The sequence below is a fragment of the Bombus terrestris genome, chromosome 9 (assembly GCF_910591885.1).
Source record: "Bombus terrestris chromosome 9, iyBomTerr1.2, whole genome shotgun sequence".
In the NCBI taxonomy this organism is placed as follows: Eukaryota; Metazoa; Arthropoda; class Insecta; order Hymenoptera; family Apidae; genus Bombus; species Bombus terrestris.
Window position 1 is genome coordinate 3,060,574 of NC_063277.1, and position 16,267 is coordinate 3,076,840.

Genomic DNA, 16,267 nt, shown 5'->3' on the forward strand with positions numbered 1-16,267 from the left:
CTAACGTATAACGTTATATACTATTACTATATAACGTATAACGTTATATACTATTACTGTATGACGTATAACGTTATATACTATTACTATATAACGCATAACGTTATATAATATTACTATATAACGTATAACGTTATATACTATTACTATATAACGTATAACGTTATATACTATTACTATATAACGTATAACGTTATATACTATTACTATATAACGTGTAACGTTATATACTATTACTATATAACGCATAACGTTATATAATATTACTATATAACGTATAACGTTATATACTACTACTATATAACGCATAACGTTATATACTATTACTATATAACGTATAACGTTATATGCTATTACTATGTAACGTATAACGTTATATACTATTACTATATAACGTATAACGTTATATACTATTACTATATAACGTATAACGATATATACAATTATTATATAACGTATAACGTTATATACTATTACTATATAACGTATATCGCTATATACTATTACTATATAACGCATAACGTTATATAATATTACTATATAACGTATAACGTTATATACTATTACTATATCGTATAACGTTATATACTATTACTATATAACGCATAACGTTATATAATATTACTACATAACGTATAACGTTATATACTATTACTATATAACGTATATCGCTATATACTATTACTATATAACGTATAACGTTATATACTATTACTATATAACGTATAACGTTCTATACTATTACTATATAACGCATAACGTTATATAATATTACTATATAACGTATAACGTTATATACTATTACTATATAACGTATAACGTTATATACTATTACTATATAACGTATAACGTTATATACTATTACTATATAACGTATAACGTTATATACAATTACTATATAACGTATAACGTTATATACTATTACTATATAACGCATAACGTTATATAATATTACTATATAACGTATAACGTTATATACTTATACTATATAACGTATAACGTTATATACTATTACTATATAACGTATAACGTTATATACTGTTACTATATAACGTATAACGATATACACTATTACGTATTAACGTATAACGTTATATACTATTACGTACTAACGTATAACGTTATATAGTTTTACCATATCACGTATAACGTTGTATATTATTACGTACTAACGTATAACGTTATATACTATTACTATATAACGTATAACGTTATATACTATTGCTATATAACGTATAACGTTCTACACTATTACTATATAACGCATAACGTTATATAATATTACTATATAACGTATAACGTTATATACTATTACTATATAACGTATAACGTTATATACTATTACTATATAACGCATAACGTTATATACTATTACTATATAACGTATAACGAATATATGTCGAATATATGTCGAATTATTATATATGTCGTATTGTCGTTTGGATTTCGAGCGCGAGACGATTCTTCGTTAGCATTTGCCATCATGATGTTCAATAAAGGTTGTATTTACATAAAATTATATTTCTTTACAAAGTTTGATAAATAATTAGTTTATCGGTTAACTAAGACAACAAACAATAAGTAAACAAATGCTTTAAATAATATTCTTGGGTTCTGTAACGAATCCACGGTCAACGGGAAACTTTCTGTACGTTTTAATATATTTTTGATAGCACACTGACACGTTCACTCTGGCACAGGGTTTCTCTAAGACTGACTCCAAGACGATGACAGTAAACTCTCCAAGGAGATTGCAAAATAAAAGACAGATACAGTTACATATATCAAATACATATCGATCGGGAATATCAACAAATTCCCAAGCGCCGTAACTAGGCATTTCCACATAAACCAGCATTGCTCCTGATCAAGACTTGGTTGTTTATACGCCGTATCCCTTAACACTGGAACCTCCTTTGTAAAACATTTCGTTCATCCCGTGACCGTGGCTACGTTCGGGGACCAGTTATGTCACCCCGAGCCCAAGTATTGAGAAATCTTCCAAAAGAAAGGCTCGATGTCTCTGCATCTCCGACATACTATTACTATATAACGCATAACGTTATATACTATTACTATATAACGTATAACGTTATATACTATTACTATATAACGCATAACGTTATATAATATTACTATATAACGTATAACGTTATATACTATTACTATATAACGTATAACGTTATATACTATTACTATATAACGTATAACGTTGTATGGTATTACCATATAACGTATAACGTTATATACTATTACGTACTAACGTATAACGTTATATACTATAACTATATAACGTATATCGCTATATACTATTGCTATATAACGTATAACGATATATACTATTACGTATTAACGTATAACGTTATATACTATTACGTAATAGCGTATAGCGTTATATAGTATTACCATATCACGTATAACGTCATATACTATTACGTACTATCGTATAACGTTATATACTATTACTATATAACGCATAACGTTATATAATATTACTATATAACGTATAACGTTATATACTATTACTATATAACGTATAACGTTATATACTTATACTATATAACGTATAACGTTATATACTGTTACTATATAACGTATAACGTTATATACTATTACTATATAACGTTATACGTTATATAGTATTGCCATATCACGTATAACGTTGTATATTATTACGTACTAACGTATAACGTTATACACTATTACTATATAACGTATAACGTTATATACTATTACTATATAACGTATAACGTTATATACTATTACTATATAACGTATAACGTTATATACTATTACTATATAACGCATAACGTTATATAATATTACTATATAACGTATAACGTTATATACTATTACTATATAACGTATAACGATATATACTATGACGTATTAACGTATAACGTTATATACTATTACTATATAACGTATAACGTTATATAGTATTGCCATATCACGTATAACGTTGTATACTATTACTATATAACGTATAACGTTATATACTATTACTATATAACGTATAACGTTATATACTATTACTATATAACGTATAACGTTATATACTATTACTATATAACGCATAACGTTATATAATATTACTATATAACGTATAACGTTATATACTATTACTATATAACGTATAACGTTATATACTATTACTATATAACGTATAACGTTATATACTATTACTATATAACGTATAACGATATATACTATGACGTATTAACGTATAACGTTATATACTATTACGTAATAGCGTATAACGTTAGATAATATTACTATATAACGTATAACGTTATATACTATTACTATATAACGTATAACGTTATATACTTATACTATATAACGTATAACGTTATATACTATTACTATATAACGCATAACGTTATATAATATTACTATATAACGTATAACGTTATATACTATAACTATATAACGTATAACGTTATATACTATTACTATATAACGTATAACGTTATATACTATTACTATATAACGTATAACGATATATACCATGACGTATTAACGTATAACGTTATATACTATTACGTAATGGCGTATAACGTTAGATAATATTACTATATAACGTATAACGTTATATACTATTACTATATAACGTATAACGTTATATACTTATACTATATAACGTATAACGTTATATACTATTACTATATAACGTATAACGTTATATACTATTACTATATAACGTATAACGTTATATACTATTACTATATAACGTATAACGATATATACTATTACGTATTAACGTTTAACGTTATATAGTATTACCATATCACGTATAACGTTGTATATTATTACGTACTAACGTATAACGTTATATACTATTACTATATAACGTATAACGTTATATACTATTACTATATAACGTATAACGTTATATACTATTACTATATAACGTATAACGTTATATACTATTACTATATAACGTATAACGTTATATACTATTACTATATAACGTATAACGTTATATACTATTACTATATAACGTATAACGATATATACTATTCCGTACTATCGTATAACGTTATATACTATTACTATATAACGCATAACGTTATATACTATTACTATATAACGTATAACGTTATATACTATTACTATATAACGCATAACGTTATATAATATTACTATATAACGTATAACGTTATATACTATTACTATATAACGTATAACGATATATACTATTACGTATTAACGTATAACGTTATATAGTACTACCATATCACGTATAACGTTGTATATTATTACGTACTAACGTATAACGTTATATACTATTACTATATAACGTATAACGTTATATAGTATTGCCATATCACGTATAACGTTGTATATTATTACGTACTAACGTATAACGTTATATACTATTACTATATAACGTATAACGTTATATACTATTACTATGTAACGTATAACGTTATATACTATTACGTAATAACGTATAACGTTATATACTATTACGTAATAACGTATAACGTTATATAGTATTGCCATATCACGTATAACGTTGTATATTATTACGTACTAACGTATAACGTTATATACTATTACTATATAACGTATAACGTTATATACTATTACTATATAACGTATAACGTTATATACTATTACTATATAACGTATAACGTTATATACTATTACTATATAACGCATAACGTTATATAATATTACTATATAACGTATAACGTTATATACTATTACTATATAACGTACAACGTTATATACTATTACTATATAACGTATAACGTTATATACTATTACTATATAACGTATAACGATATATACTATGACGTATTAACGTATAACGTTATATACTATTACGTAATAGCGTATAACGTTAGATAATATTACTATATAACGTATAACGTTATATACTATTACTATATAACGTATAACGTTATATACTATTACTATATAACGTATAACGTTATATACTTATAGTATATAACGTATAACGTTATATACTATTACTATATGACGTATAACGATATATACTATTCCGTACTATCGTATAACGTTATATACTATTACTATATAACGCATAACGTTATATACTATTACTATATAACGTATATCGCTACATACTATTACTATATAACGTATAACGATATATACTATTACGTATTAACGTATAACGTTATATACTATTACGTAATAGCGTATAGCGTTATATAGTATTACCATATTACGTATAACGTCATATACTATTACGTACTATCGTATAACGTTATATACTATTACTATATAACGCATAACGTTATTTACTATTACTATATAACGTATAACGATATATATTATTACGTAGTAACGTATAACGTTATATACTATTACTATATAACGTATAACGATATATACTATTACGTACTATCGTATAACGTTATATACTATTACTATATAACGTATAACGATATATATTATTACGTACTAACGTATAACGTTATATACTATTACTATATAACGTATAACGTTATATACTATTACTATATAACGTATAACGTTATATACCATTACTATATAACGTATAACGTTATATACTATTACTATATAACGTATAACGTTATATACTATTACTATATAACGTATAACGTTATATACTATTACTATATAACGTATAACGTTATATACTATTACTATATAACGTATAACGATATATACTATGACGTATTAACGTATAACGTTATATACTATTACGTAATAGCGTATAACGTTAGATAATATTACTATATAACGTATAACGTTATATACTATTACTATATAACGTATAACGTTATATACTATTACTATATAACGTATAACGTTATATACTATTACTATATAACGTATAACGTTATATACTATTACTATATAACGTATAACGTTATATACTATTTCTATATAACGCATAACGTTATATAATATTACTATATAACGTATAACGTTATATACTATTACTATATAACGTATAACGTTATATACTATTACTATATAACGTATAACGTTATATACTATTACTATATAACGTATAACGATATATACTATGACGTATTAACGTATAACGTTATATACTATTACGTAATAGCGTATAACGTTAGATAATATTACTATATAACGTATCACGTTATATACTATTACTATATAACGTATAACGTTATATACTTATACTATATAACGTATAAGGTTATATACTATTACTATATAACGTATAACGTTATATACTATTACTATATAACGTATAACGTTATATACTATTACTATATAACGTATAACGATATATACTATTACGTATTAACGTTTAACGTTATATAGTATTACCATATCACGTATAACGTTGTATATTATTACGTAATAACGTATAACGTTATATACTATTACGTAATAGCGTATAACGTTATATACTATTACTATATAACGTATAACGTTATATACTATTACTATATAACGTATAACGTTATATACTATTACTATATAACGTATAACGATATATATAGTATTCCGTACTATCGTATAACGTTATATACTATTACTATATAACGCATAACGTTATATACTATTACTATATAACGTATAACGTTATATACTATTACTATATAACGTATAACGTTATATACTATTACTATATAACGTATAACGTTGTATAGTATTACCATATAACGTATAACGTTATATACTATTACGTACTAACGTATAACGTTATATACTATAACTATATAACGTATAACGCTATATACTATTACTATATAACGTATAACGATATATACTATTACGTATTAACGTATAACGTTATATACTATTACGTAATAGCGTATAGCGTTATATAGTATTACCATATCACGTATAACGTCATATACTATTACGTACTATCGTATAACGTTATATACTTATACTATATAACGTATAACGTTATATACTATTACTATATAACGCATAACGTTATATACTATTACTATATAACGTATAACGTTATATACTATTACTATATAACGTATAACGCTATATACTATTACTATATAACGTATAACGTTGTATAGTATTACCATATAACGCATAACGTTATATACTATTACGTACTAACTTATAACGTTATATACTATTACTATATAACGTATATCGCTATATACTATTACTATATAACGTATAACGATATATACTATTACGTATTAACGTATAACGTTATATACTATTACGTAATAGCGTATAGCGTTATATAGTATTACCATATCACGTATAACGTCATATACTATTACGTACTATCGTATAACGTTATATACTATTACTATATAACGCATAACGTTATATACTATTACTATATAACGTATAACGATATATATTATTACGTACTAACGTATAACGTTATATACTATTACTATATAACGTATAACGTTATATACTATTACTATATAACGTATAACGTTATATACTATTACTATATAACGTATAACGTTATATACTATTACTATATAACGTATAACGTTATATACTATTACTATATAACGCATAACGTTATATAATATTACTATATAACGTATAACGTTATATACTATTACTATATAACGTATATCGCTATATACTATTACTATATAACGTATAACGATATATACTATTACGTATTAACGTATAACGTTATATACTATTACGTAATAGCGTATAGCGTTATATAGTATTACCATATCACGTATAACGTCATATACTATTACGTACTATCGTATAACGTTATATACTATTACTATATAACGCATAACGTTATATACTATTACTATATAACGTATAACGATATATATTATTACGTACTAACGTATAACGTTATATACTATTACTATATAACGTATAACGTTATATACTATTACTATATAACGTATAACGTTATATACTAATACTATATAACGTATAACGTTATATACTATTACTATATAACGTATAACGTTATATACTATTACTATATAACGTATAACGTTATATACTATTACTATATAACGTATAACGATATATACTATGACGTATTAACGTATAACGTTATATACTATTACGTAATAGCGTATAACGTTAGATAATATTACTATATAACGTATAACGTTATATACTATTACTATATAACGTATAACGTTATATACTTATACTATATAACGTATAACGTTATATACTATTACTATATAACGTATAACGTTATATACTATTACTATATAACGTATAACGTTATATACTATTACTATATAACGTATAACGTTATATACTATTACTATATAACGTATAACGTTATATACTATTACTATATAACGTATAACGATATATACTATTACGTATTAACGTTTAACGTTATATAGTATTACCATATCACGTATAACGTTGTATATTATTACGTACTAACGTATAACGTTATATACTATTACTATATAACGTATAACGTTATATACTATTACTATATAACGTATAGCGTTATATACTATTACTATATAACGTATAACGTTGTATAGTATTACCATATAACGTATAACGTTATATACTATTACGTACTAACGTATAACGTTATATACTATAACTATATAACGTATATCGCTATATACTATTACTATATAACGTATAACGATATATACTATTACGTATTAACGTATAACGTTATATACTATTACGTAATAGCGTATAGCGTTATATAGTATTACCATATCACGTATAACGTTATATACTATTACTATATAACGTATAACGATATATATTATTACGTACTAACGTATAACGTTATATACTATTACTATATAACGTATAACGTTATATACTATTACTATATAACGTATAACGTTATATACTATTACTATATAACGTATAACGTTATATACTATTACTATATAACGCATAACGTTATATAATATTACTATATAACGTATAACGTTATATACTATTACTATATAACGTATAACGATATATACTATTACGTATTATCGTATAACGTTATATAGTACTACCATATCACGTATAACGTTGTATATTATTACGTACTAACGTATAACGTTATATACTATTACTATATAACGTATAACGTTATATAGTATTGCCATATCACGTATAACGTTGTATATTATTACGTACTAACGTATAACGTTATATACTATTACTATATAACGTATAACGTTATATACTATTACTATATAACGTATAACGTTATATACTATTACGTAATAACGTATAACGTTATATACTATTACGTAATAACGTATAACGTTATATAGTATTGCCATATCACGTATAACGTTGTATATTATTACGTACTAACGTATAACGTTATATACTATTACTATATAACGTATAACGTTATATACTATTACGTATTAACATATAACGTTATATACTATTACTATATAACGTATAACATTATATACCATTACTATATAACGTATAACGTTATATACTATTACTACATAACGTATAACGTTATATACTATTACTATATAACGCATAACGTTATATACTATTACTATATAACGTATAACGAATATATGTCGAATATATGTCGAATTATTATATATGTCGAATTGTCGTTTGGATTTAGAGCGCGAGACGATTCTTCGTTAGCATTTGCCATCATGATGTTCAATAAAGGTTGTATTTACATAAAATTATATTTCTTTACAAAGTTTGATAAATAATTAGTTTATCGGTTAACTAAGATAACAAACAATAAGTAAACAAATGCTTTAAATAATATTCTTGGGTTCTGTAACGAATCCACGGTCAGCGGGAAACTTTCTGTACGTTTTAATATATTTTTGATAGCACACTGACACGTTCACTCTGGCACAGGGTTTCTCTAAGACTGACTCCAAGACGATGACAGTAAACTCTCCAAGGAGATTGCAAAATAAAAGACAGATACAGTTACATATATCAAATACATATCGATCGGGAATATCAACAAATTCCCAAGCGCCGTAACTAGGCATTTCCACATAATCCAGCATTGCTCCTGATCAAGACTTGATTGTTTATACAGCGTATCCCTTAACACTGGAACCTCCTTTGTAAAACATTTCGTTCATCCCGTGACCGTGGCTACGTTCGGCGACCAGTTATGTCACCCCGAGCCCAATTATTGAGAAATCTTCCAAAAGAAAGGCTCGATGTCTCTGCATCTCCGACATACTATTACTATATAACGCATAACGTTATATACTATTACTATATAACGTATAACGTTATATACTATTACTATATAACGTATAACGTTATATACTATTACTATATAACGTATAACGTTATATACTTATACTATATAACGTATAACGTTATATACTATTACTATATAACGTATAACGTTATATACTATTACTATATAACGTATAACGATATATACTATTCCGTATTAACGTATAACGTTATATACTATTACGTAATAGCGTATAACGTTATATAGTATTACCATATCACGTATAACGTTGTATATTATTACGTACTAACGTATAACGTTATATACTATTACTATATAACGTATAACGATATATACTATTACGTCCTATCGTATAACGTTATATACTATTACTATATAACGTATAACGATATATATTATTACGTACTCACGTATAACGTTATATACTATTACTATATAACGTATAACGTTATATACTATTACTATATAACGTATAACGTTATATACTATTACTATATAACGTATAACGTTATATACTATTACTATATAATGTATAACGTTATATACTATTACTATATAACGTATAACGTTATATACTATTACTATATAACGTATAACGTTATATACTATTACTATATAACGTATAACGTTATATACTATTACTATATAACGCATAACGTTATATAGTATTGCCATATCACGTATAACGTTGTATATTATTACGTACTAACGTATAACGTTATATACTATTACTATATAACGTATAACGTTATATACTATTACTATATAACGTATAACGTTATATACTATTACTATATAACGTATAACGTTATATACTATTACTATATAACGCATAACGTTATATAATATTACTATATAACGTACAACGTTATATACTATTACTATATAACGTACAACGTTATATACTATTACTATATAACGTATAACGTTATATACTATTACTATATAACGTATAACGATATATACTATGACGTATTAACGTATAACGTTATATACTATTACGTAATAGCGTATAACGTTAGATAATATTACTATATAACGTATAACGTTATATACTATTACTATATAACGTATAACGTTATATACTATTACTATATAACGTATAACGTTATATACTTATAGTATATAACGTATAACGTTATATACTATTACTATATGACGTATAACGATATATACTATTCCGTACTATCGTATAACGTTATATACTATTACTATATAACGCATAACGTTATATACTATTACTATATAACGTATAACGTTATATACTATTACTATATAACGTATAACGTTATATACTATTACTATATAACGTATAACGTTGTATAGTATTACCATATAACGCATAACGTTATATACTATTACGTACTAACGTATAACGTTATATACTATAACTATATAACGTATATCGCTACATACTATTACTATATAACGCATAACGTTATTTACTATTACTATATAACGTATAACGATATATATTATTACGTACTAACGTATAACGTTATATACTATTACTATATAACGTATAACGATATATACTATTACGTACTATCGTATAACGATATATATTATTACGTACTAACGTATAACGTTATATACTATTACTATATAACGTATAACGTTATATACTATTACTATATAACGTATAACGTTATATACTATTACTATATAACGTATAACGTTACATACTATTACTATATAACGTATAACGATATATACTATGACGTATTAACGTATAACGTTATATAGTATTACCATATAACGCATAACGTTATATACTATTACGTACTAACGTATAACGTTATATACTATAACGATATAACGTATATCGCTACATACTATTACTATATAACGTATAACGATATATACTATTACGTATTAACGTATAACGTTATATACTATTACGTAATAGCGTATAGCGTTATATAGTATTACCATATCACGTATAACGTCATATACTATTACGTACTATCGTATAACGTTATATACTATTACTATATAACGCATAACGTTATTTACTATTACTATATAACGTATAACGATATATATTATTACGTACTAACGTATAGCGTTATATACTATTACTATATAACGTATAACGATATATACTATTACGTACTATCGTATAACATTATATACTATTACTATATAACGTATAACGATATATATTATTACGTACTAACGTATAACGTTATATACTATTACTATATAACGTATAACGTTATATACTATTACTATATAACGTATAACGTTATATACTATTACTATATAACGTATAACGTTATATACTATTACTATATAACGTATAACGTTATATACTATTACTATATAACGTATAACGTTATATACTATTACTATATAACGTATAACGTTATATACTATTACTATATAACGTATAACGATATATACTATGACGTATTAACGTATAACGTTATATACTATTACGTAATAGCGTATAACGTTAGATAATATTACTATATAACGTATAACGTTATATACTATTACTATATAACGTATAACGTTATATACTATTACTATATAACGTATAACGTTATATACTATTACTATATAACGTATAACGTTATATACTATTTCTATATAACGCATAACGTTATATAATATTACTATATAACGTATAACGTTATATACTATTACTATATAACGTATAACGTTATATACTATTACTATATAACGTATAACGTTATATACTATTACTATATAACGTATAACGATATATACTATGACGTATTAACGTATAACGTTATATACTATTACGTAATAGCGTATAACGTTAGATAATATTACTATATAACGTATCACGTTATATACTATTACTATATAACGTATAACGTTATATACTTATACTATATAACGTATAAGGTTATATACTATTACTATATAACGTATAACGTTATATACTATTACTATATAACGTATAACGTTATATACTATTACTATATAACGTATAACGATATATACTATTACGTATTAACGTTTAACGTTATATAGTATTACCATATCACGTATAACGTTGTATATTATTACGTAATAACGTATAACGTTATATACTATTACGTAATAGCGTATAACGTTAGATAATATTACTATATAACGTATAACGTTATATACTATTACTATATAACGTATAACGTTATATACTATTACTATATAACGTATAACGTTATATACTATTTCTATATAACGCATAACGTTATATAATATTACTATATAACGTATAACGTTATATACTATTACTATATAACGTATAACGTTATATACTATTACTATATAACGTATAACGTTATATACTATTACTATATAACGTATAACGATATATACTATGACGTATTAACGTATAACGTTATATACTATTACGTAATAGCGTATAACGTTAGATAATATTACTATATAACGTATAACGTTATATACTATTACTATATAACGTATAACGTTATATACTTATACTATATAACGTATAAGGTTATATACTATTACTATATAACGTATAACGTTATATACTATTACTATATAACGTATAACGTTATGTACTATTACTATATAACGTATAACGATATATACTATTACGTATTAACGTTTAACGTTATATAGTATTACCATATCACGTATAACGTTGTATATTATTACGTAATAACGTATAACGTTATATACTATTACTATATAACGTATAACGTTATATACTATTACTATAAAACGTATAACGTTATATACTATTACTATATAACGTATAACGTTATATACTATTACTATATAACGTATAACGTTATATACTATTACTATATAACGTATAACGTTATATACTATTACTATATAACGCATAACGTTATATAATATTACTATATAACGTATAACGTTATATACTATTACTATATAACGTATAACGTTATATACTATTACTATATAACGTATAACGTTATATACTATTACTATATAACGTATAACGATATATACTATGACGTATTAACGTATAACGTTATATACTATTACGTATTAACGTTTAACGTTATATAGTATTACCATATCACGTATAACGTTGTATATTATTACGTACTAACGTATAACGTTACATACTATTACTATATAACGTATAACGTTATATACTATTACTATATAACGTATAACGTTATATACTATTACTATATAACGTATAACGATATATATAGTATTCCGTACTATCGTATAACGTTATATACTATTACTATATAACTCATAACGTTATATACTATTACTATATAACGTATAACGTTATATACTATTACTATATAACGTATAACGTTATATACTATTACTATATAACGTATAACGTTGTATAGTATTACCATATAACGTATAACGTTATATACTATTACGTACTAACGTATAACGTTATATACTATAACTATATAACGTATATCGCTATATACTATTACTATATAACGTATAACGATATATACTATTACGTATTAACGTATAACGTTATATACTATTACGTAATAGCGTATAGCGTTATATAGTATTACCATATCACGTATAACGTCATATACTATTACGTACTATCGTATAACGTTATATACTATTACTATATAACGCATAACGTTATATACTATTACTATATAACGTATAACGATATATATTATTACGTACTAACGTATAACGTTATATACTATTACTATATAACGTATAACGTTATATACTATTACTATATAACGTATAACGTTATATACTATTACTATATAACGTATATCGCTATATACTATTACTATATAACGTATAACGATATATACTATTACGTATTAACGTATAACGTTATATACTATTACGTAATAGCGTATAGCGTTATATAGTATTACCATATCACGTATAACGTCATATACTATTACGTACTATCGTATAACGTTATATACTATTACTATATAACGCATAACGTTATATACTATTACTATATAACGTATAACGATATATATTATTACGTACTAACGTATAACGTTATATACTATTACTATATAACGTATAACGTTATATACTATTACTATATAACGTATAACGTTATATACTATTACTATATAACGTATAACGATATATACTATGACGTATTAACGTATAACGTTATATACTATTACGTAATAGCGTATAACGTTAGATAATATTACTATATAACGTATAACGTTATATACTATTACTATATAACGTATAACGTTATATACTTATACTATATAACGTATAACGTTATATACTATTAATTATATAACGTATAACGTTATATACTATTACTATATAACGTATAACGTTATATACTATTACTATATAACGTATAACGTTATATACTATTACTATATAACGTATAACGATATATACTATTACGTATTAACGTTTAACGTTATATAGTATTACCATATCACGTATAACGTTGTATATTATTACGTACTAACGTATAACGTTATATACTATTACTATATAACGTATAACGTTATATACTATTACTATATAACGTATAACGTTATATACTATTACTATATAACGTATAACGTTGTATAGTATTACCATATAACGTATAACGTTATATACTATTACGTACTAACGTATAACGTTATATACTATAACTATATAACGTATATCGCTATATACTATTACTATATAACGTATAACGATATATACTATTACGTATTAACGTATAACGTTATATACTATTACGTAATAGCGTATAGCGTTATATAGTATTACCATATCACGTATAACGTCATATACTATTACGTACTATCGTATAACGTTATATACTATTACTATATAACGCATAACGTTATATACTATTACTATATAACGTATAACGATATATATTATTACGTACTAACGTATAACGTTATATACTATTACTATACAACGTATAACGATATATAGTATTACTATATAACGTATAACGATATATACTATGACGTATTAACGTATAACGTTATATACTATTACGTAATAGCGTATAACGTTATATAGTATTACCATATCACGTATAACGTCATATACTATTACGTACTATCGTATAACGTTATATACTATTACTATATAACGCATAACGTTATATACTATTACTATATAACGTATAACGATATATATTATTACGTACTAACGTATAAC